A 24613-nucleotide genomic window follows, 5' to 3' on the forward strand; every position below is an offset into this window, starting at 1 on the left:
CCCCAGCTCTGTCTGAGCTTTAGCTTCACTTTGTGCAAATGGGTACCACGTCCTACATGTGAGATACTCCCACCACTAACAGATAGGAATACCAAGTGCTGCATGAACTCCCCCTGACCCCAGATGCTGCTGCTTTGCTGCACAGCTATTTCACTCTGTGTTTGTGCAGGGTGTTTGTCTCCGTAGCAAATGCAATGCAGAGCTGGCCCCTAAAAGGCAGTTTAGGTCAGTGATAGAAAAGTTTGTGTTTAAATGTTCTTGCAGACAAAGGCAAACCAAGAAGACTCCCTGGAGTCCATTAATTAACAGCATTATGTCATCTATGAAAGTGCAGTAGATCAACACTGTGCAAGTTTTCTCTCACCGTTAGAGTGTCAGAGCACTGTGGTTTTGCTTTGGATAAAGAAAAATGTCTTTCTAGGGTTGCTGTCTGTTAATAAGGGCTCTGCTAGCACACAAAATTGGGCGAGCTAATTATTCATGCCTTTTGTTTGAAAGTTTATGTAACGAGCAAGTCAGAGTTTCTTTTCAGAGCGTTTCAATGGTATCTCTTCAAGAGGTCAGGGGAGGAAACTTGAGATAATAGAGCAAAAACAAATCAGATTCTGCTGCTTTCAAGTGCATCCAGGGGTTACAGTAGCTTGAGTGTGATTTGGAAACTGAAGGCTTTCTCAGTGGCCTGAAACTGGTGTAGTGAAAGAGGCAAAGATACAGGAGGGAGCTTGTGAATAGAAACAATAGGTGCTGCAGTGGCAGCTGATAATATCTTTGCAGAATTAGGACCTGATTCTTCCTGGCGCTCGAAGCTGGGTTGTGCTGCAGAAGCTGTTTTATGTATTTATTCACCTAGGGTTACAGCCTTGCTGATGAACAGTCTTTCCCTCTAGCTGCATCAAGGCGTATAATACACCACGTAGCCCATGTAGCTTCTTTCTTTTTCTAGCATAGGAGTAAACATATGAATGCTTTTAAACTGTGGATGTAATGTTCAGACTAAGAGCGGGGAGGGAATTTCACAGCCATTAGCTGACCTATGGAAATCAAAGTAGTGAAACTTACACAGGCACTCAAAGCCTGCAATTTTCTGAGCTGCATGTTATCTGAGGAAATCCATACACATTTACCGTGGAGGTGTCAGTCAGGAAACTCATTGTGTCTTTGAAAACCAACCTTTTCAAAACATGACTGTTTCTCTCTGATGACTGCGCAGAGAACTGGGGCACGGTTGTGTGGTACAACGGAGCTGCTGCGATACCTCGCTGCCACTGCAACAACTCCCTGCTCCACTTCTGCCTCTTCCCCACTGCCCTGTCCTCCACAAGGGTCATTGTCTCCATCCTTCCCTGCAGGCTCCTCTGTCCCCTTTTAGAGTCAGTTCAACCCACTGGGGCAGCAGAAAAACATCCACTGCTTGCTTAGCCTGTGAAGACTGACTTCAGAGACTGGAGAACAGGGGGAGCTGGGCCCTGCACGCCTGACCCATTTCCTACTGTCATGTTCAGCCCAAGTGACCTAGAGATTTCACCCTGAGGTGTTAGCCAAAGCTGGCCCATGTTTATTCGACTGGGTTAATTTTCCTCCGTGGTAATGCTTTCCAGCCACAGCCCATTGATAGTATTTGGTCTGCTTCATGCTATCAGAGATAAACAAGACCTTCAGAAGCTCTGCTCTGCTGGTTGTGACATTGGCTGAAAGGAAGGAGAAATAAAATAAGGCAATATTTAAGTGGATATATGAGTTCCAAACATTCAGCAATTCACATGAGCTTCACAACATTTTGTTTTTCTGTGATCAATTACAGGTGAAGTATATAACAGCAATGTATTATGTTACCTTGACCAGAGACCAGAGAAGAAATGGTCCATAGGTATTTAACTATTTTTCATCTCCAGTCTAAAACCTAGATGCTCAGCATTTACCTTTGCATCTCTGTTTTCATTTCTAAGGTCTATAAATCAGATCTGTGCAGGGGAAGAGGTTTCTGTTTCTGGATGGAAAGGGAGGACACCTGGATGGTGGGATGGTACTTGAAGCCTTCACCCATTTCTACTAGGAGTGGCAAAGAGAGGTAGGTACAAGAGCAAATAGAGACACATCGTGTTGTAGGGCTGAGATTAAAAACTGTATTTATGCTTTGCTGGTAACTTAATTTGCAGCCTTCTAACAAAAACCTGACCTTTATCTTGCTGGGTAAGTGTTGCTTTGTCCTACCTGCAGTGTCTGTGTTGACTTTTGAGGAGGGCTCAGATGAGGCTGGCAAGGTGAGGCAGAGGTGCTAATCTGCAGGAATCACAAAGATTTGATAAAGTCGATGGCAGTTGTTAGGGAGCCTTCACCCAGAGAGACTGACTGGATCCCAAAACATCTGCTAAGAGCTATTCTTAGGTCTGCTATCTCTTAATGCTGAGTGCTCATGGAAAACTGTCCTTTTCAGGCAGAAGTAAGTCTCTTTCCCAGCCTCTTTTCTCCTCCTAGGAATAAGCAGCTGCAATGTCTCCTGTCATTAGCAGCAAACCTGAAGTATCACGGTCTAATCACATCACCCCATGCTCTGAGTCATGCTCCCACAAGACAGGAGCCTTGTGAAGCAAAGTCTTCTGAAACCTATCTAAAGTGCAGCCCGACTTCAGAAATTTGCATGATCTGAGGGTCAGGCTGTGTTTCCCTGATACCTATTGTTTCATCTGTGAGCTGCAATCTCCATTCATGTGGGAGGTGGAAATCCCTGCTCGCTGGTCACCAGAAGGAGCCTGCATGTAGCCAGCCACACAAAGAGGAAGGTGAGGACAGGGATAATTCTGGAACCATTTGGTTATGCTTTTGGTTCATGCAGGTTTCGTGATGCCTGCTGCATTTCCTTGCTGCTGTAAAGCTCTTTCCTAACGGAGGAAGGATTGGCAATAGCCAGAACATAAAGCCTGCAAAAACAGACCTTGCTGCCCACAGATGCCTGATACATGTTGGGCAGCATGTGCCACAAAGCCACAAAAAATACAGACACCGTCTCCTGAAGAAACCAAAACAAATGTTCTATTCTGGGATATGCTAGAAGTACAATAAAGCATATTGCATTTATTAAATGACTTTGAGATGTAAATATGAATAATAAAAAGGAAAAAAATCACACAGAGAAAGCTTATTACTTCTGTTATATTGCAATGAGTTAGGACATGGGTAACACTTTGCTAGATTTACTCTTGACCAGTCATACAAAAATTACTGACAGAGGCTATTGCTTTCTTTAAGAAGAAATTGTAAAGCAGAACAAGCATTTTCTGCTACGAGATTTTTAAAGAAATCTTGCAAATCACAGTCTTGTACTGGCTTCTCTCCTTTGTGCTCTTGAATTTCTCAGTCTGGCAGAACAAGATGACAATGCATTTTGAAAAACAGTTTGAGCCAAAGAATTGCACTGAAAACACAACTTTTTTCCAAATCTAACTATCTAATATGCATTTTTATTTAAAACTACATACGATGATCTATCCGGATAAGCATTTGAATAATTTTGTATCAGTTAACTATGAGCTATCTTTAATTATATCATCTCTGTATTTAACAGTTAGTCATCAAATTAGCTTTATAACATCTTTCCAAACTTGTTCTTGAAAATTAAACACAAATTTACAAATGTCATATCCAGCAACCTGACTGCCAAGTCTAAGTTTATTCTACTTAAAGAAATTAGCAAATCACAAGTCTCTGTTGGCCTGCTGTTCAATTAAGTTGTGCTATTCAATGGTGCATATATATATATATATAAAAGTAAATAATTCATACTTCTGTTTTACCAACTGAAGCAGATTCTACCATGGTGGCCTATGAGGAGCCCTGTTCCAGACTTAGAAAAAATGTTTATCAGATGAGCAAAGGTGGTGTTGGGGAGTACAGTCCAGTATCTACCAGTCTGGATCAGAGTTCTCCGTGAAGTCAGATGAGAGGTACCATCTGCATGACTTCCTCTTTCCCCTGATACTAAAAGGAGAAGACAGACATGGGATAAAAGACAGTAGATTTGGGGTTACATTATAGAGTCTGTTTACAAACCCAGAGAAATATGTTTTACCCATATTTTAGGGTAAAACACAGACTATTTAGAAAGGAAACAATATATTTTCATAGCACAAGAAAATGAGGCAGTGAATATTATTACTCTAGAGAAAAGGTATATCCTAGCTAGGGAAAAGAAAGAAGGAGCACGGAAGAGGAAAAACTTAACTATTTGAGTGTAACACTCTTGTTGACATGTTGGGTACTGATGCAATCCAGAAGGACAGGAATAATCTGGGAGCCAAATACAATGTCACAGGTCCTGAACAATTGCCTATTGTCCGTGAATAACAACTTCACAGCAGAACTGAGTGCTCCCCCTTCCTCAGGAGGCCTTTCAGGACATAAAACAATGTTTCTGGATGGAGTCATTGATAGGAAAACTCAGCAAGACCAATATCACAAATCACAATAAATTAAAAGAACCCCACCCTTGTGTTTGGCAAATCAGCATCCCATGTGGATTGGACCAATATCGTAATTAGAAGCAGACCTCAGCCTCTAGTCCCAAGAAACAGCAAACACGTCTGCTATGAATCCTGCCTGCAAGGTTGTGTGCGGTGATCATCTTTGCATATCCCCATCCCTCCTTAGAGGGAAGAGGTGATGCATATTTGCCTGAGAAAGCAATAAAGTGCAAATCCTCCAGTGGAGAAATGGCCTGCTGTTGTGCGAGGGTACACTTCCCAAGCTCATTCGGTGCTGACACAGATTACATGCCCTCAGCTGAGCCTGAGACTGCTTTGGGTAAAGCCCATCCATTTAATCCAAATCATCTTCAGACAGTTTGATCAGGAAAAAGCTCTGAGATCTGGAATGGAAAAGTACATTTTGAAACAATAAATTACAGATCTCTGTTTTGCTTGCTAAAGCTATTTATATAGCCACTCGAAAGATGGCACACAACAGGTTTGAGTCACTGCTGAACAGCTGAATTATAAAATTACTAATCTCGGGTCTAATTGCACTGAGGGTTTATTATGTCAAATTTTATTAGACATGTGTGGCTTATTTGTTCCCTGATACAAACAAAAAAGACTTTTCCTGGCACTACCCACCCCTACCTTGTGCTTACCGCCGCTAGGGACTTAAAAAATAACTGCAGTAATAAAATTTTAAATATTCTTACTGTAATCTCTTGCTTGAGGGGCTAATGCTGCTAAACACGGAAGGCTTTGTAAAGCATTGTGTGTAATGAAGGATGATCTACAAAGAAAGAATTGAAGTAACAATACCATTATCACAAATTGCAAACCTCTTCAGAGTCATGTTTGGCAGTAAATTGTAGGCTGTCTGCAACTTCCTTTCTGCAGCTGTGAGATGTTTACTATTTGAACACACAACCTTAAATTAGAGGGCAGAGAGGAAGATGGGAAGCACAACTAAAATGCATGCACATCGTAAAGGCCTATATACTGCGTGTAGAGGATGGCTCCTTGTCCCCGGTGACTGTCCTTCCCTCATTCAAATTCCCCTTTAACTCTCTTCTTCTGCAAAGGATTTAGGTGCTAATCTGCCAATAAAAACTTTAAAAAACCCAACTTGTTAATAATTTTTCCAAAAGCAACCTGAAAAAAAATATGCAGCAGACAAATTCGGCATCCTTTTCTCCAGAGGGTACTGTATCTCTCAGAGACATTCTGTCATTTCATTTGCCATTATCCTCTCCAATTTTTCTATAGCCTGACATTTTTATATTGCTGGACTTTCAGAGGCACTGAATTCCCACTGAAGCTCCTGCTATTGAGGCAGACCTGCAGGTAGAAGCTTTGGAAATCCAGTGGATTATCTAGGTGTTTATGGAAGGAGATGCTGGAATTCTGTTTCCCAAATTCATCCATTTCAGCTAAGATTTGGAAATATCTAAGCAAATGTTGGAAGTGCTTAAATAATCAGGGAAAAAAAAAATCTCCAAGTAATGTGGTTAGTATTACAGGGAGGAGTAGTCTGAGGAGTGTGGGGTAGTTTTATTCAGCCTGTACTTCAGCCTAGATGCTCAAATCCCTTTGAAGCCCCAGGTCACTGCCTTCATTTCTTGGGGATGCTGCACCTGCTTTAAATGGCTTTCCTCAAGCTATAAAGCTAGCGCAGCCAGGAACTGAGTCTGCCTCTGCGGGCAAGAAACTGTTGTAATGCATCCTGCATGTCCAATATCAGCTGGGGATTTCTTCTGCTCTGTGATGCTCGGCTGAAGACTGTTTTGACAGAGCATACAATCATTCTGCTGCTGTGCAGAAACAAAGACGGCGGGGGGGTTATCTTGTGCTTTTTTTTCAGAACCTCATCCTGTCCTACACAAATCTTTTAAAAGCAGGAAGAATACATTAAAACACGCAGCACAGACCGGTAGGAGTCAGTGGGAATAATCTACATGCACCGCAGAGTCACGTGGGAGAATAATGTTTCTTGCAGGAGTTAGCAATTTATAGTAGAGTGGTTATGTAGGGCCTCAGTGAAGGTGCTACTCCGGCTGAATGGCTGTAATGGGTGCTCTGTGACTGCTGAGCATTTCTTTCCCTTTCTTACTCGCTTTGCTCTTGGAGAACGGTGATAATGTTAGTGCCTTCAGGTGTCTGGTGTGCATAGCTGCTGGCAGAGAGAGAGAGATCTAAAATTGCCTGAGTCCCCGAAGCATCGTGGATTTATTGCGTGTGTTAAGCTCGAAATCTTGTTATGGGTAAAGAGGAAACGCGTTTCATATGTGGAACTAAGAATTTGTTGTTTGCATAACTCAAATCCAAATGATCCAATCAAAGAACTAATATTATTGCAGAAAAGGAAAAAATAATGTGCAGAATGCTTCTGTAGAAAATATTTCAATTATAATAATAATACAGCTAAAATTGTTATATCCAGTCCTAGTACATAGTCCATTTTCCAGTGGTTTGCACTGCCCTGCTGTGTGCTAAGGTAGCTTCAGTGGGGGAGTCGTCCCTCCTGAATCCCTTTCTATACTGATGGTTTCTTCCCCTTCACAGTTGCAGCCACTTTGGGTCATTTCTGTATGTTTGTTCTTTTGTTTCACATCTTGGTTTGCCAGGCTGCATTACACCCAACTTTACTGTAGACAGTACCTTTTATTTGTGTTAAATACTTTTTTTTTTTTCACTGTTTGCGACCCCTAAAACACGCTTTGTCCAGCTCCCCGCTCTTCATTTCTTTAACTGACCATTGATGAGTTGTTTATAGCTCTGGACTCTGCCATGTCAGCCTGTGACCTTTTTCTTATCACCCCATGCCCGCACACTGTATCCTGTGTTCCAGTTTTCAAGGCCTCTGCTATCATGCCCAGCCTGCATTCCTCTACACGACTTCATTACGTGAATCATGAATATTTTGTTCTGCATAAAATAGCTATTTGTTGCTACTGTCCATGGAAACACGATGGTTATACCATGCAAATATAAGCAAAAATAAAACTAATTAGGCACACCTGCCTGGTCATTAAAAAAATTGCAGATACTGATAAACAGGGTAAAAAAAAGCTCTAGGCAGGTGAAGACAAGTTCAGACAAAATAAGCCTGATGAACCTCGGTCCTGAGACTTTGCAAAGTCATTAGAAAGCCCTCGGATCACTATGGGCTGCAGCAAAGCTGTATTTACAGGGCTGTGGGGCTACAAGTTGGGGTACTTGAAATGCTGCAGCATCTCAGGAAGCTTAGCACATGTATCCCGTCCTTCATCCTCAGCTTCATTGAACTTTGTGACACGTAGGTCCTTCCCAAGCTGTTAACACCTCAGCATGTGGACATGAACTTTCTGCCACAATCTGCTGTCCAGTTAGTTGCACAAATAAGTTGTCCACCAGAGATATGTATATGATAACAGCAAGCTAAGAGTAGCATATTAACAAGACAGAATCTGGAGGTCAGGTACTGAAGAAACCACACAATAATTCTAAGATGAAAATGCGTTAGCAATTTATAAAAGATGCAAGGAGGAAGAAAAGAGAAGTTGGCTAATCATTCAAATGCTAGAGGTGTATAAAAGGTGAGAAAAAAAAAAAGATTTTTCTAACAGACAAAGTAGTTAAGGAACACAAATGAGAAAAGGTTATTATATTTTCATCCACTGATTTGCATTTCTGAAGCAGCCAGCTCAAAAATTTCTCTGTGTTTGGATGTGGGAGTGAGGGCAGCAGAGGTACTAAAGGCCATTAGAGCTCTCAAAGTGGAAATAGAAGTGCCCAGGAGGTCTAGCACACCAGCAGAATTGTTAATAAAGAAGTAAAGGTCTCTAGGACTGTCTCAAAGAGCTCAGGTCAGACAAGCCTCCTGCAAAGCGTACAGGGATGGCAGCAAGTGCGGTTAGAAATATTCTGATCCAAATACAGCATTTAAAAATTCATTGGATCTTTAGCACTGAAAAAAAAAAAAAAGGCTTCTGGTAAGCTCTAGCAACTTGTGCTAGAGTTTCAGATCTGATCTTTAATTCAAGTTACTTGCAGAAACCTGTCTCATTAAAACACCACACTTAGAAGGGCTGGCTGGAACACAAGTTTTTGCTCGTTAGCTGGTAGTGCAGGTACGTGGGTGACAGAATTGGTTGCGCTTTTAGAGGGCTGTGTTGGCAAAGCAGAAATGGCCAAGTGCTGTGGGATCACTCCAGGTTTCAGGAGCTGGCATTCGGCTGTGCTGCACTGAGGAGCTGGGCTTCATTGTTCATACTTCATGCTGGAAAAGCTGGGACTGTTTTCAGGCACAGCTGGATAAGTGCACCTTGTGCTCCTGCCCGTGGTGACCTGTGGCACAGCCTAGCCATGTCTGTAGGGTGGAAGGGAAGCTCTATTCAGCCCTTTCTAAAGGATGCTGGCAGTGAGAAGGGACTTTGGGGATGGGGTGGGGGGTGGGGTGGAGCACTCTTCTGAAGACAAAAATAAGTATTGAAAAGGAAGGCAATTATAAAGCTAAAGCAGTAGGAGTAATCGGGGCCTGTGTTGTGCTTTCTTGGAAAACTTTCAAAGCCTTTTTAAGCAGTTGGCATGAAGCGTTCTTCTGGCTATAAAAATCTCTTTTGAGAATCATCTCCCATTTGTACTTTTACAATTCATCCTTTTAATATGAATATTGTACTTATTAAAAGTGCATACTTACCAGGCGACCGGAGAGAATGGACCAAGCAACATCAGCAGGTGCCTCTGCATTATTCCTGCCTTGTGTGTGTGCCTTGAAGGGAATGGTCCTGGAGAGAAAAGGCAGGTCTGTTTGTAAGGCTGTTCCAGCCCTTGGCCTTTCTGCTGTCCACATATGAAATGAGTTAGGGCTGTTTGTAGTGACTCTGAGCCTGGTATCTTTTCAGAAGGAACCGCAGAGGGCCAATAAATTAATTTTACACTGATACAGTAAGTTTAGATGACTATCACTCTTGGCAGGATTTAAGCCAGCAACCATGACCACGATGCATGCTGCATTCTCCTCACCAGGAAAGCACTTAAGTGTACGTTACATTTCACACAAGTTTCTGCTCCACTGAAGAGGATGGGAGTTCAGTGTGTAAATGAGAGTTCCTTTGAGTAAAGATAGATCTAAGTGTGTATTTAAGTACTTTAAAAAAAGTACTGACTGCTCTTTCTGAGCAGAAATATCTCCTCATTTCCAACCTGACCTCCCCTGGCACAACCTGAGACCGTTCCCTCTGGTCCTATCACTGGTTATCTGCAAGAAGAGGCCGACCCCCAGCTCCCCACCCCTTCCTTTCAGTCAGTTGCAGAGAGCAATGAGGCCTCCCCTGAGCCTCCTCTTCCCCAGACCAACCCCCCCCCAATTCCCTCAGCCGCTCCTCACAGGCCTTGTGCTCCAGGCCCTTCACCAGCTTTGTAGCCCTTCTCTGGACACGCTCCAGGGCCTCGATGTCCTTCTTGTGCTGAGGGGCCCAAAGCTGAACACAGCACTTGAGGTATGGCCTCACCAGAGCAGAGCACAGGGGGACAATCACCTCCCTGCTCCTGCTGGCTGCACTATTCCTGGTACAAGCCAGGATGCCGTTGGCCTCCTTGGCCACCTGGGCACACAGCTAGCTTATGTTCAGGTGAGCATCAACCAACACCCCCAGAGTCATCACTAGAACTATCTACATCTCAGAGCCGAGGCACCAAGCTGTGCCCCAGCACTCTCCAGGCTGTCTCTGCAGCAGTACAAGGGGCTTCCCTATGCTGCAGCAGTCCCAGTGTGCTGAGCTGATTCCTGAGACGGCTGAAAATAAATCAGAGCAGGCCTCAGGCCTCTACTCAACTTTGTGATCTTTTTAGCTCGCTAGGCTCCTTCTGTAGCCAATGGAGAAAGAATGGGACATGGTTAAGCTTCTGCTTTGGCTCAGCTTTAGAAGATGCTGCTGTTTCTCCATTCCTGATGGAAGTCTAATCAGACATGCTAACTAATTGAGTTGCCTAAAATCATTTGATGTGAGCATTCCTCCTGTGTTCCCAGATGTGCTCCTGTGCTAAGCCCTGCTTGAGTAATTTGGGCCTCTGTATTCCATCAGCAGTCCTTTAAGCTCTTCAATCTTCTCTTTTCAATGTAATGTATTTTTTATATTGCAAACATGAGTGTATAATTCAGTGCATATGTTTTGGGAGTGGGGAGTCTATGAGAATGCCAAGCAAATCAATAAAGATTTAGCACATCATTATTCATTGCTGCGATGCCATGAGGCATTTATGTGTGCCCTTTTGTAGCGAGGAAGGAAAAAAAAAGAGGAAAACTGTTATATATGTACAGTAAAATTTGATTTGAGAGAAAGAGTTTGCATCTGAATTGTATGAAGTCTATTAAAATTTTGGCCTTCTTTAGACTAACAGGATAATGCCATTCCTGAACTGATTGTTTCCAAGCAACGATGCAGATCCGAGTTTGTGTTTGCTTATTTTTTTAGTTTGTTGCTAAACCAGAGAAGCTTCCAAAGATAGCCATGCAACTGATGCTATTAGGTGTTATATATAATTTCAAGACTATGACGTTGTTTTGAAAAGATGTTGCATTTGTTCTCACTTTGGAAACTGACTTGAAAGAGAGCATTGGGACTTGGATAAGGTTACCAGCAAGTGGATTGTTTATTTATTTATTTATTTAAATAAAGGAAATGACCTACACTGTCATCAGCATGGCATGCTCCAATGACACAAAAACTTCACTGCAGTCAGGGGGAATTGCTCTCTCTAAGGAGCAAATCCTGTACCGCAACTATTAATAGTGGTGCAGGTCTTCAGAACCTGTAGTTCAGCTACATTTTTCAAGTGTTTTCAAGCGTGGCTCTCTAAAGGTCCAAATCCTCCTCTTTTCACTAATTGAAAGCTCCCTTCATGTATTATAAAGGAATGCACAGTTATAGAGCCATGTATAATAAATAATAAACAGCCAGTTGCAAATGACATTGCTATTTTATATTCAGAACCATCCAAATTGTGTGGAGATTTTGTAAGGTGCATTAAGAGGAGATTAGGGTAACTTCTCTCTTTCCTGTCTGCTTTTGGATTTGATGACTTCATGGAATAAATATGATTTACGAGCCAATGTTGACTATTTTGGCTTTCATAAAGGCTTCCTGAAGAGCTCAGTTGCTAAATGTCATTAATGCATTTTATTTAGAGTAAGAAAATTGTGCATTTATACATAATTCAGCATGAAGAAAGGGCTTTATAGAGCTCCCTGATGTCTACATAAAGAATATAGTGCGGCTCTGTGTACATCTGAATTTCCATAGAAGGAAACCGATCACCTCAGAAGAGAAATACATCAGCTATTTAGTGGTGCAAAGCAATAAAGCACAAAGTTTGGGAGTGGAAGTAAAGAATAGTATTATTGGTAGAAATTTTAGAAAGAATTTATTATGTCAGAATGTAATTGTCAGAATTTATTATGCCAGAATGTCAGAATGGAGTGCTGTGATTTATATTTGTACCCATGTAAAATTCTTTGGGATGATTAACAACCAGCTCAATCCTTTACACTCATAACAACACTTCTGGCTGTGATCTGTCCCTTTGGCTATTGTGTTATTGGGTATATAAGATCCCCTGTGTTAGGCTAGCTTGGAGTCTTGGGGCTAGAGAGCAGGCAGATGCTGCTCCATTACTGTTTATTTTGTGGTATTACCAGAGATCCAGTGAGGGATCAGGGCCCTGGTGGGCTAGATGTTGAACAGTACAGAAATGGAGGATGGCTTTACATTTCAGAGTTCATAATTTAATTATGTGATGGGAAACTATAGAGCAGAATGGGAGGATTGCATCATAAGAGTTGTGACACTTCACATAATAAACACCAGACTGAGTCCATCATCTGTCTATATCTCTTCCAAGACCACTATTTGATAGAAAGTGAAATTATCTTATGTACAAGTTGAAGGCAGATAATTTCTTCTCATTTGTACTTCAGCATCAGCCAAAGATATGCTGAGATTCTACTGTTTGAAGTTTGACTGCCCAGTGAGTTGCAGTCAAGGTAGGTAATATATAACGAGTCAGACTCTGGAAACATCACGTAGAATATGATGGCTTTCACCTTAGTTTGGCTCTCTGTTTTTTTTTGAAGGAAGTGAAGCAGTAAGGAGAAGACAGAGATGCTGTTCCTTGACTGGTTTAATGTGGATGCACAACAACTAAACATAAAAATGAAGTGAGGATAGCGTAGAGATTGATATAAGGAGTATGAGGCTGAGATGAAGACATTGGAGGGGCTTGTGAAAGGCCTATGATCAGAAATGGAGAGTGTCCCAAGGAAAATTAACAGTATAATGATATCCAGTGTCTGATAGTCTTTGGAGACTGTTTCTTGTATTTGTTTAAGCCAGTCTGGTGACTGGCTTGGTCCTGAGGCTGACATTTCCCATGCTGAACAAAAAAAACTTGACATTTACATGCAAAATTAATGGTTCCTCAAAAGAGTGATACCATGATTAGGATTTTCACCAAGCTAGTGAAAGAAACTATTATTTGTCAATTAAAGGAAAAACACAGTGAAGAAAGCAGGAAAAAAAAAAAAAGTGGTAAAAAATAAAAATCTGTATAAAATCACCACATTCAAGCTTGACTTCTTCAGCACTGATTTAAACACGGAAAAAGAAAACAACGATATTGAGACAGGCATCTGGATTTTGCTCAGTTACACTCGTGTAACTAAGCAAAAAATTGACTGATGTTCTCCCCCTTAGAAAGACAGCAGTTTTGAGTAGATGTTTGGTTTGAATGGTCCAGCACAGGTTTTGTTTTGTGTGTGACTTTTGGCTGAGGTTTTTCCTCTTGGCTGGGTGCATACACCTCCATTTGTCTCCCTTTTTTAAATTTATGTTTCCCTCAAGTTGAGGTCCCATTCCTCTTTCTTCCCCCTTTGCAGAACTGCCAGGCTGCCAGATATGCATTGTTAAAGTAAAAGAAAAAAAAAAAAAAAAAAAGAAAGAAAAAAACCGCACAAACAATTTCGCATTGACCTTTTCAAAGGGCATGATAAGCTACGGAAAATAAAACCGAGGCTTGGCCATAAAAGCGTATGCAGTAAATAAAGACGTGTCATAAAGCCTGCTGTCCTTCACGGCTGGCTGCAAGGCGGCCTGCGCACCCGGGTTGGCAGCGGGGAGGAGGAGAAACAACGCGGCCACCCCGACCCCGGCAGCGGAGATAGGGTCTGGAGAGCTTCCACTGAAATAGTGCCTCCGGCCCGGCCACCGGGGCGCCCTGGGCGCGTTCCCCGCCGAGGGCGCGAGATGCCCGGCGTGCCAGGACCGCTCCCACCCCATCGGCTCCTCGTGTGCCCTGTCCATGGTGCTGAGCGGTCGGGAGGCAGAGAGGAGTGTTTTCCTTCGGGTTGCACGGGCTCGCACCTTGAATTCTTGCTGTATGCACTGTGCAACAGATGTTTGCCAGCCTGGATTTTCCTCTTTTAGCCACTCTAAGAAGGCAGGGAGATTAATTAAAGCCGGAGTTGCTGTAGGTGAATGGCTCTTCACGTGTTCGCGGGGGCTGTCTCACTTTTCCTGTTTGTATATTCATCAGTTGTTGGAATAGGATGGAGGATTAAATCAACACTCTGAAAACAGCTTCTGCTTTGATTTGTTTATGTATTTACTTTTATTTTTTAGGATAACTACAGAAATAATGAGAAACAGCGGGAAACAGGAAACTGATTGAGATTGATTGTTTTGTGTATTCAGCTTGTGATGACCTTTGGGGAAAGTGAGTGTTTAATTTTTACTGATGTTGTAAAGGCACAGACAAAGTCCTGACCTTTCTGATCCAGGGTGACCACTATGAGCATCCCACTGAGAATTAATTACAATTGCCTGGAGCTGCTCCAAGAGGCATTTATTAGAGTACTATAAATGTGGTAAAAGCGATCAGTATGCCTGGAAGAAGCCATTCCATGTGCCTGCTGTGATATCTAAAAGAAGCTCAGACTTGTCAGCTTGTTGTTTTGTTTTGTTGTTCATTAAGAAGACTGAAATAGGAGACAGCATCAGAACTCCAGGGCAAGTGTATCCTATCATTCCGCTCTCCACACAGATACTTTTGTATTAGATTAAAGCACAATAGATAGAAATAGGCAGAATAGAAATCAAATGTGTTCCCAAGAGGCAGGACATGGTGCAGTTCTCTCACTGTATAAAGCAGAATACAGCAGCTTCTTCTAGCAGCTTCCTAGAAATGTAAAGTGGAAGTGAACAGAGAGCCACACGAGAACACCGTGCAAGGAAGCATTTAAAATTCAAGGTATGCTATAATGCCATTTTATTACAGCATCCAGCACAAAGCCAGGGCTGTTAGTCACCTGGGATTTTGCAGTCCTTTTCCCCAGAGATCAAGCTAAAAATGGAAAATCTGAGAAACTTTACAGAGCATTATTTCATATAAAATATGATGATTTTGTCAGATACCTTGCCAAAAGGACTGGAATTGAATAAGAATGTTTAAATAAAAATTGTAAAACCAACTACATTTGTTTTGGAGAAGTATTTAATTGGGAATGATGATGAAAAAGCCAGAAATGTGGATTAACCTAAAATGAAAAGGGCAGCCAAGTTACAGCAGATGGCTTTCTCTTGTACTTTAAGTGCCTTATAATAGGGAAAATATGCTACGTAATCACAGTTGTTTCTAAACTGCCTTTTTTAGGGGTGAGGGGTGGGGAGAGGGGGGATAAGGTTTCCAGTGAGGTATTGGTAGAAAAAAAAAAAAAACAACAACAACAAAATCAAAAAGACATAGCTGCAGACAGTCTGTATTGAACTGTTTTTATTCCGGAGTTCCGGAGCTCAGTTTGATGTATGGTAGGAAAGACAGCAGTCTCTGATTCCAACTAAAACCCAATGAGCAAATAGCCTCTACTTCTCCCTTCTGCCTTGCCTTCCTGAGCATCTAAATTTCGTAAGGGCTCTGTCTCTCTCATTCTCTCATAGAGCTTCTCAATAACCCTTTCTGTGGGCTCACTGAGATTTCTTTATTCTGACAGGTTTTTGTTCTGTCTTGCTGTGGCTGCTTTTCTTTCCCTCCTGTATCAGTTAAGAAATCCTCCTCTAAGGCTGTTATCCAAACAACAGATTTTCCTACAGCTGAAAAGCTGCTCTTAAGATTTACTAAAAATCTCCCCTTCATTCCATTTTTTCTTTTTAAATTTATCTCTACCCAGAATGGGGCTAAGGGGGAGGAGGGAGTGAAGGGAGGGAAATAGAAGAGACAGGCTATTGTGTATGACATATGCTCAATTTCTCAGCAAGGCTTAATTACTGTTGGGAGTTTGTGCTCCTGTTCCCTTTGACACACTGAGCACTCAGCGCAGTGCAATGCCTCTTGCTTATTTCAGTTTGCGTGCACATGGGTAAGATTTGCTTGTGTATCGGGGCAATTTATGAATTGTGTATGAGAACGGAGACTGCAGGCATCGCCCCTGAAGACTGTAGGCAGACATGCACCTTTCAGGCAGAGTTAAGACCCATAGAAAATGCTGCTTTTCATGCTCTTGTGATACAAGGTTTAGTCCTTCAAGTAACTGAGCTCATTGAACCAGGAGGCACAGGTGTAACTTCTAAACCCACACATAGATTAGCCAAAGGCCCTACAATAATACAAGGGCAAGGGAACTTGGCTGTCAGCAGGACTGAACTCTTGACTGATATCTGAAGAGATTCATGCCTCTTGCTTTGTGGGTACACAAAAATGCATGGGTAATTGGAGACAACAGAAGGCTTGGGATATAACATGCAAGACAGAGACCTAACACAGTGAATTCATTTCAACTCTGCATAATGAAATGCACCATTGTGCTCTGAAGAAGACCATGACTTTCCTCACTTTCTAATGTAAAACACTAAATTTTATTAGTTTCAGCCACAAAGCAGAATAAAAGCTACAGAATTTAAGTGCCAAAGCTATGTGTTTAAGGCCAATTAAAGAACAAGTTTCATAAAAACATCCAAGAAATGTAACACTTTCAAACTGCATTACAAAGAAAAAAATTGTTGTTTCCAAAATTAAAAGCGTGCTTGCTTGTGAAAATAAACTTTTCTTTCCCGTTTCCAAGCTCTGCAATTTAGACTATCAGCTGCATCTCAGCTTTAGCTAATTTCAGTAACATTCCACACCATTGGGCAAGTCCGTTCTGTTGGAAGAAGTAATAAGTTGAAACTGTCTTGATAATTAAACAGTTTAGTTTTATATTTATTTGCTGAAAAATCCTCCAGTGACATATTAATTATGCATAAAGCTTTGCCTTGTAAAGAAGTTAGCTGGTTTTCAAATACCCATCTCATCTCTATTTATTTTTAGAAAGCTGATCTTTCAAACTGACAGCATTTCAACCATTTTAATACTTTGATGAAGATCTAACTTTCACTCGGATTATTTTTCAAAATTAATATCTAGTGTCTTTTTTTTTTTCTTTTTTTTTTTTTTTAATCACAATACAATCACCGTTACTTCTGAAGCTGGAAATAGCTTGGCTTTTTTTAATCTTGGTTTTCTTTCAGCTCTGCCTTATTCAAGCCATTTTCTTTCACCAGAGGGCTGCTCAGAAGATGACTTCAGTGTATCATAGCTGGAGCTGCCAAAGAACAAAACCTTTGAAGGGCTTATGGTAGAAAAATATGCATAGAGCAATACATCTCTTTGAGAAGAGTAAGGTGAATATTGAAATATCCTGAAGACTGCTAATTGTTCCAATTTATCACACCAGATATTACTGATCAGTCTTTGCAGTGATAATATCATACTCCTGATAAAGTCCAGGCAAAATTTTGTAATGTCAACTAACTTATTGCTGACAGTCAGGCTAATATTTTCCAGGAAGGCAATATTGCCTGACACTTTACAGTGGGATACTAGGGAAGCCTAGGGAAGTGATAATTTGCAGTATTAGAGATGGAAGGAGGCATTCCAGTTTGAGTAGAAGTGATATTGACCCTCAGTCATGTGAGCAAACACTCAAATACAAATTACGTACTGCATGCTCAAAATCTAAGGACCTTATGTGAGTGAAAATCCTGCTTTTGCCTACTGGTGTCCTAATGCCCAGCTTTCACCAACAATTCTGAAACATCATTTTGTGTCTCTTGTATGAATATGTGTTGTGTGTATACTAGATACAAGAGAGAAGTAATAGTCATTAACATAACCACAAATATTAAGGAAATGTATAATTTCAGTTCCCTTGAACATGTTGGCATAAATAGAGGTTTTTTACATCACTGTGTGACATAAACAATATGGAGAAAACCTGGCTGATTTGCCTTCTTTTCAGAAGCTGGAGAAGACTGTTTGGAAAGCAATAATAATAGAATGGTTATCAAAGGTTCACTGTTACAGTGGAAAACTGTTGTCTGAGATTCTCCAGGGAGTTACCAAACCTGAGGTTGGTAATGTTTTGTATTTCCTTCAATGACCTGGATGATGCAATAGAAAGAGTGCTTATCACATTTACAGATGGCACAAACCTGGTGGAGTAGCAATCAAAACAATCTCTACAAATGGGGCAGCTGGTCCCAAAAATTAGGATGAACTTCAAAAAGGAGAATGCAAGGTCTGCACTTAATCTGGAAAAACTGAGTGCATTAACACAAGATGGAAAACAGCTGACCAGGCAGAAGTTTTGCTGAAAAAGATGTTGAGGTTACAGTGACTCACAAGTTGAATATGTATCAACAATGTCATAGTATTACAGGAAAAGCAAACATGCGGCATCGGTATTGAGTGCTGCGTGTCTAGTTCTGAGAAGTGAACTGCAGCAAATGTGGAGGCAATCCGAAAGAAAGAAAGGAAAAGGACCAGAGACTTAGAAAACATGTCCTGTGAGGCAGGACTGAAAGAGCTAGGGGCTTAATTCATTGAATGACTGACTGGAGAGACATGAGAAGCCTTCAGACAATAAAAGGTTGTAATCTGTTGTCCAAGCCCATTGTTGATAGCACAAGAAAGGAACATGCTAAAATTACATCATGGAAAAATTATGTTAGACACTAGTAAAAAGTTTTTTGCCATAAACACTAGGCAAGAATGTGGGAGAAAATTGTGAAATCTCCTTGTTAGATTAAATTCTTTAAAACAACCAAATATACATCAGTCCAAAGTTTTGTCTCTCTTGTTTATCTAGCCTTGTCACGGGAAGGTGGATTAAAAGATGTCTTGATGTCATTTTTGCCCTCTTTTCTAAGTCTGTATCACTAATATCCCCATTTAATTTTAGTATGAAGTTTTCTATTTGCAGTTAATTTATATACATTTTTGAAAGGTGGTCTAAATAAAAATCTGTCTCACCTTGTCCAAACTATTTGAGATCCATGCATTTGATTTTCTTCTGGTGTTCCCCTACTTTTACCTCCATACTTCAATTATTTACATATCAGCTTTTTCCAGTCTGGGACCCCAGATATCAAGTCCGCTCGGAAAGAGGAGTTGGAGAAGGCATCCCAAATGGAAAACGTAGCCCTTAGCAAGGCACTGGGAGAAGTGCTTGCTGCCTGCAGCCTTTTGTCATTCCTTGTCGTATACCAGAATATAACAGTGCATGTAACAGTGCACTTACCATACGACTCCTAAACAGCTTCATATATTGGGCTAGGGAGAGGTTCAGAAGTGTTTTGTGCTACCATTGTGCAAACTTAGACACACATTTGGTCCTTGCCACGAAGGCTGTAACCTAAGAATGGACTTTTAAATCGCCGCGCGTGTTTCGAATTTGATTTCCATGAGGTCAGTAATTGAGGTGTTACCATGATTTTTTTTTCTGATGAGTTAAGCATACTTCTACAGTTGAAGGACTGGTATTCTATTTAATCTTTCACATTTTTTACATTTTTATTCATTTTTGACTGTACTCTCTGTATTTGTTTGCTATGTAATGTGCCTCCTAACAATTTCATGACCATATACTCTATTGGTACCCACTACGATTTTTACAGTTGAATAAAAATGATGGAAAATCATTTAACTTAACTAACACTTCCAATACAGCCATCTCCTTCACTATCCTTCCCTTAGCCTATCTTATACCCTAGACTGCAGCTAATGTCCGAAGAGGTAGGACGCTGCTGTGACATTCCAAGATCTTGAACAAGTGTGGGTCTGAATCTTAACTTTTGCTGGAAAAAAACAAGGTATTTTTGACCTCTGTAGTTCCCATCTGCATCTTTCTATGGTTCTTGTTCTGACCCACAAAACAAGGCAATACTGTAGATTCTGACTCGCTTGCTTGATAGTTTCATTAGTCCTACCAACTCTAAACCCTTGAGCATGGAAGAGAAAGAAAAGAAAGAGAAAGAAATGGAAACCTTGTGATAATATGAGGTAGTTCTCTGCATGTGTGGACAGAGTTCCTACAGAAGTTGTATGGAAAGTAAGGGAGGGTACTTTGAAACTTGCTCTTTTGGGGATTGGTTCCTTGTATCATCCATGCATCATACCAAGTATGGTATCTGAGGAAAATGGCATCTGAGGAAAATGACAGAGGTTCAAATACAGGCCAAAGGCACACGATGGTCAGATAGCCTATCTTCATGCTCTGGCTGTGTCTAACTCTCCCCCTCACTTTGCTGAAGGGAAAGATGTTAGCGGAGTATAACATTGATTCCCTGATTCATTGGTGTGCTTCTGTGGACTAGAAGAGAGATTTCTAAAGGCACATATGTGAGTTAGATGATAAACTGTTGCTGAAAACCCGTGGGAAGTGGATGACTGCAGTCTGAAAGGGTAGACCTTACTCATGATGGAGTGAGGCTACCAATATCTATTGGACATCAGTATGGGAGCAATCATAGTTACCATAAATCTTTCAATATCCCTGTCTTTTTGTGGGCTCAGTAGAGTGAGAAAACAGCTATAGGCTTCCCAGAACTCAGCTGCATAAATCCTCTGAACACTGAGCAACATGTTGCTGCTCCTTACCCTTTCATTTTTTACCTAGGAGAGCCTATTTTTAACAAGTAGATTTCTTCTCCTTTGACACTATACCTCCATTATAATTAGTTTCGTAAAAGACTGTAAATAGCATACTTTGACAGTGAATCCAGACAGAAGAAATAAAATAAAGCTTATTCTTAGCTGTTGGAGAAGTGCTCTGTACAGCATACTTTGAAACTTCTCACATAGTCCTCCTCTCAGAGCTTCCCTTCCCTTCTCCTATTTCAGACTGGATATTTAGCCCATGGTTTTTGTTTCTTAGTTTTATCCCATTAGTCCCAAATGTGCCTTGCATAGTACAGCTCCTAAATCAACAGCCTATTCCTAGTTACAGCTTTCTGTATTTCATTTTTTAATCTCCAATGAACTTGGAACCGTGTCTTTTGTGTGCTTGTGTTTAAAAAGGGAGCTTGTTAACTGACAATGCCATAAAACTATTAAGAGACTATGTCCTCTCCTGCTATACATCAGTGATCCCTGCTTCACGGGGAATCCTAATCCACTGCTCTACCAAAGCGTCAGAGCCAGCAAAGAAAAATGAGCATTTTGCATAGCAAATAGTTTTTTATGACTTACAGTTAATGGACCTTACTATTAATTGGCAGAATTACAACTCTTGATTAGTTGATGAAAGTAGCTGTCTTGAAAAGTTATTAGCCTTCCTTTTGTTCTTGTTTTTCTACATTTTTTTTCAGGAGATTGATTACACAGAGTGCCTCTTTGAACTTATATTGAATGTTTCCTTTGAGGATCCACTTGCATCGTGTTTTCATAGACTTTGTTAGTTTTTCATTATTCCAGCATTCTTGGTGTATTAAAAGGAAAAAAAAAATCAAAACCAAACAAAAAGTAAAATAGTTAATAGTCTCAGGAAAATATTCCTGAAAAATATGAATAGTATGAAAATATCAGTAATTAAATTTGAATATGCAATACCATGAGAAATACTTACACAGATTTATCAAGGCTAAACAGTTTGTGTTAATGGAAAACAAATTCCATTAACAGAGATGTAGTAATTCATGAAGCATCTTCTGTTGTGCATTGCATGCATCCTCTAGCTGTCCTAAATCAATTACCTCATTCAGGACTTGGAGGCCCTTTCTACAGGGTGAGGCTGTGGCTGGAGGGAAAGCAATTTATTGCAAAAGCTGATTCAGCAAGAAACTCTTCAGGGACCCATCAATGTTCCATTATTAATCAGAGATGCTGTAATGATTATCAGTGGTGTTGTAAATCATTTGCGTAACACTATTTATTTTAACATTACTCAGCAATTCTGTGTTTCCTGAAAGACAAAAAGATTTCCAAATCATGAAACATGCTCTTCAGAAGGAAGCAACAAGCAATATAACAGACTTTCAAAAGATTGTTTTGCCTTACACTTTCAAGGCCAGGCTGGAAGGGGCTTTGAGCAACCTGGTCTAGTAGGATGTGTCCCTGTCCATGGCAGGGGGTTGGAATTTAAGGGGGTTGGTCTTTAAGGTCCCTTCCAACCCAAACCATTCTGTAATGTGATGATATGTTGTGTGAAATTGACTATTCAAGAAAAGGAGGTCCTTTTAAATTTGATCTAAGTCAATGTGAGCAAATATTAAGAATATTTCATGCTCGCTTCCACTAACTCATCTTGACTTCAGTCTCCAATAACCCTGCCGTTTCATTACCCTCTGAAACCTGATTCTACCTTCAAGAGAAATTAATAGTAGAAAGATCAATCCTGAACATCTCTTGGTGTGTCAATCCAAACCTGAAGGTTCTGGCTTCAGAGGGCTTTTCTGAAGCATAATTTTACTTGAAAATATTAATGGTTAGGACAAAAGCTTATTAAATTATTACTTGCAGATAATTTAACCACTTTCTTTGTGTGTGTGTGTATGTGTCTTAATGAAAACTTAATACAGATGAAATGCAAATGGTTTGGCAGATTTGCCTTATATGCAAATTCTAAGGCAAGGTCAAAATTGCAGTAATAAAGCTCTGCCTGAGTTCCATTTTTACAAGATTTAGATATTAAAAATAGCTATTGGTGCTGAAATGTCATGAATACAGAGGAGAAAAATGAAAGCTGAGAAGGAATGCAGGAGACTGGAAAGCAGGTGGAACAAAATAAATGTTGGTTAATATCTTGCACCACACAGGATACTTGCGTCTATTGATGGAGCAGAAAAAAATCACGGTAGCGACAGGTCTGTGAAATTAATACTTTTTCCAGCCTCAAGATCCCATTTTCTGTATGAAAAAAAAAGCATCACTGAATGAGTACGGTGTTTTAACAAGGCAAGGTCATTTGGCATGTTTTATTTCACAGTCTCTGAAGTTTCCTCTTTCTTGTTGCGGGTGTTTTAGGGCAAACAGCCTCCTTTTTAACAGGAGCTCTCTGGAAAGTTGGGGGCTGTTATCCCCTTACAATTCTTGTCCTGGCGAGCCGTGATGCTGGATGACAAGACCGCCACCTCCTTCTTGTAGGGTTGTGTTATTCGGTGATTCCTTTTCTGTTTTTTTTGGTGTTTAACCTCCTGTGCCTACACCAGCGGTTCTCAGCGGCCGCCTCCTGCCACGAGGGGTGTCAGTGCCTTGCACACAAACCATTTAATGTAATTAGCGGCATTACCGAGCGCTGTTTTTTTTGGCGAGGAGCTGCCTGTGAGCCTGTCTTTGCTGAAGCCGGAGTTGAGCAAACTTCCAGCCCCCCCAAATGTCCGCCCCCATCACCTCCCCTCGCAGCCCTGACTCTTTTCCACAGCTCCCCGGGCCCTTAAAGTTCGCCTGGCGATTGTTCGGCTCCCGAAATGTCACTGAGATGATAAAACCGGGCTCATTCCCCCCCGCAGGCTCCACAACCAGCAACAAAAGCCGTTGTCCCAGCCACAAAGGCCGAGACCCGGCCGAGGGGGGACGCTGCGCGGGGGCAGCTGCGCCTCTCACAAAGCCCCGCTGGCACCGGGCAGGCCCCAAAACCCCCCCCTAACACTGCACGGGGCCGTTTGGGATCGGGATTCGCTGGGAACTGGGTCAGCGGGGCGGGCAGGGCGGCGGGGAGCGGCGGGGGCAGCGCGGCCTCTCCCCGTCCCTCAGCCCCCCCCTGAGGGGAGGCTGAGGGGGGAGGCGGGAAGCCCCTCAGCGCCATCCCCCCCCTCCCCACGCCTAGCCATGATTGACAGCTCCAACCCCTCCCTCCCGGCCTTCCCATTGGGCGGCGCGCACGCCACTCACGAGGGGGGGCGAAGGAGGGTGGCGAGGGGGCGGGGCCAGCGGGCGAAGGGGCGGGGCTTGGGGGGGGGGCGAGGCAGCGGCGGCTCGGCCCGCGCAGGGGCTCGCGCGGCGGCGGCGGCGCCAGGTGGGTGCGGGGCCCCCTCACCCCCCCCCCCCCCCCCGACCGTTACCCCGTGAGGGGCGCTGAGGGGGTCCCGGCCCCATGGGGGGGGGCTCCGGTTTGAGCCCCAAAACCGAGCGGGTGGGGGCTCCTCTGCCCCCGGGGGTCCTTAGAGTCCTTAGGGATTAACCCCCGGGAGCCCTCGGTGAGTGAGAAGTTTTACAAAGCGCTTTATTTTTATTTTATTTTTATGTTTTTTTTCCCTCCCCCCTTCTCTGCTCGCGCAGATGAATTCCCGTGAGGTGTTTGCCCCGGGTGCCGCTGAGGAGGAGCGGCTGCAGCAGCCTGAGGACCGCGGATCGTCGCTGCCGAGTGCCTGAAGCTGGCTGGAAAAAGGTTAGAAAACGTGGTTTTTTTCACATTTCCCACACAATTTACTAATTCCTGCGGGTACCTAGCAGCGTTGGGACCCGCTTTCATCCTCCTCACCCGCCCGTGAAGCGGGGCCGGTGCCCGGGTGCTGGGCGCTGGGCTCGGCTGTGAGTTCCCTGACAGAAAACACTTCACGAAGGGCTTGGGTTTTGTGCCCTGTGAGTGCAGGGGCAGGGGAAAGCGGCCTCGCTGCGCTTCTTTGTGCTGCTCTTCTGGGCTGGAGGGAAGCCTGCCTGTTAGAAAAAGATGGGAGCGAATTGTGGAAGCAGCCAGGAACTTCCCAGAGACTTTAAATTGAGGAGGAGGACGTTGTTTGGCTTCGCCTGTCACACCAGGCTGGCCTTCTGTATTTTATTTTTAAAGCTTTACGTGGGGAACCAGAAAGTATTATTATGTTTATGTGAGGCAGACTGTTGTTTTGACTGCCCAATACAGTATT

General features: G+C 42.3%; 1 protein-coding gene across 3 annotated transcripts in view; it reads left to right on the plus strand.

Annotated features, from left to right (window-relative positions):
• Positions 1–23677: 23677 nt before the first annotated feature.
• The window catches only part of WASF3 (WASP family member 3), a 64772-nt gene continuing 63836 nt past the window's right edge, over positions 23678–24613 (plus strand). For 2 of the 3 annotated variants that reach the window (XM_068672058.1, XM_068672077.1), the window contains exons 1-2: positions 23678–23766; positions 24030–24138. The gene's annotated coding sequence lies outside the window, so the exon portion shown is untranslated. Of the gene's footprint in view, positions 23767–23922; positions 23948–24029; positions 24139–24613 lie in introns of those variants that run through there. The other variant, XM_068672068.1, reaches the window with a different exon arrangement.

Source organism: Anas acuta, chromosome 1, assembly GCF_963932015.1.
Source record: "Anas acuta chromosome 1, bAnaAcu1.1, whole genome shotgun sequence".
NCBI lineage: Eukaryota > Metazoa > Chordata > Aves > Anseriformes > Anatidae > Anas > Anas acuta.